Consider the following 1,164-nt stretch of genomic DNA (forward strand, 5'->3'; position numbering starts at 1 on the left):
GAGAAGGAAACAAAGGAAGCGGGTATGTGTGTGTGTGTGTGTGTGTGTGTGTGTGTGTGTCTTGCCAAAAGCACCTCGTTCCCCGCAGCCTTTCTCCCTGCTGAACGTGTCTAGAGCGAGTGTATCCATCACATCCTCCACCGGGCGCCACACGGCACTTTCCCACCGACTCCCTACCCACAATGCACCTCTGTGTGCTCCCACAATCCCCCTCATCCTGACCCCCGAGACTCCGACGGCCACCAGAGAGGCTGTTCACAGACACACTGCAGGATTTGGAAGGGTCCACAGAAACCTGTGCTGTATTCTGATAATCTACTTAAAGACACCTTAACATATCACACACACACACACACACACACACACACACACAGACACACAAGACACACACACACAGACACACACACACACACACAGCATTTTACTACACAACACCTGTATCAACTCATGTGGCACAGAACAGTGAATATGTCTGAGACCCTTTATTAGGTTTAACATTCACTCCTTCCCATCAGAGAGGCCCAGGGAATAGCACACATACTCAAAGGTGTGTGTGTGTGTGTCTGTGTGTGTCTGTGTGTATTTGTGTGTGTGTGTGTCTGTGTGTCTGTGTGTCTGTGTGTGTGTGTGTGTGTGTGTGTGTGTGTGTGTGTGTGTGTGTGTGTGTGTGTCAATGTGTCCTCCACACGACATGTCCGCTGTAAAAGCTCCTCACAGAGAGCATCACTGGGGTTAACACTACTCACAAAAACACGGCTCTCCACAGACACTCTGTTAGAAAACCATTTCAGTTCCACACACAATATGGGCATTATGGTGGTCTCTTTAAGAGGAGATTGGTTCCGCCTGGCACCAAACATGAGCCTGGCACTATATAAAGAGAAGGTGCCAGCCTTCAGAGTGCCAACTGGTGCCATCCCTTAAAATGATTAATTACAGGCATTGCTTTTGGAATGTCACTGTGGGCATGAGAGAAGAGTTGTGTTAGAGTTGGTCTTTAGGGAACGTCTGTTAGAGTTGTTGTATAAGGAACGTGTGTTAGAGATGGTGTATAAGGAACATGTGTTAGAGTTGGTGTATAAGGAACATGTGTTAGAGTTGGTGTATAAGGAACGTGTGTTAGAGTTGGTGTATAAGGAACGTGTGTTAGAGTTGGTCTATAAG

The sequence above is a fragment of the Clupea harengus genome, chromosome 13 (genome assembly GCF_900700415.2).
Source record: "Clupea harengus chromosome 13, Ch_v2.0.2, whole genome shotgun sequence".
NCBI lineage: Eukaryota > Metazoa > Chordata > Actinopteri > Clupeiformes > Clupeidae > Clupea > Clupea harengus.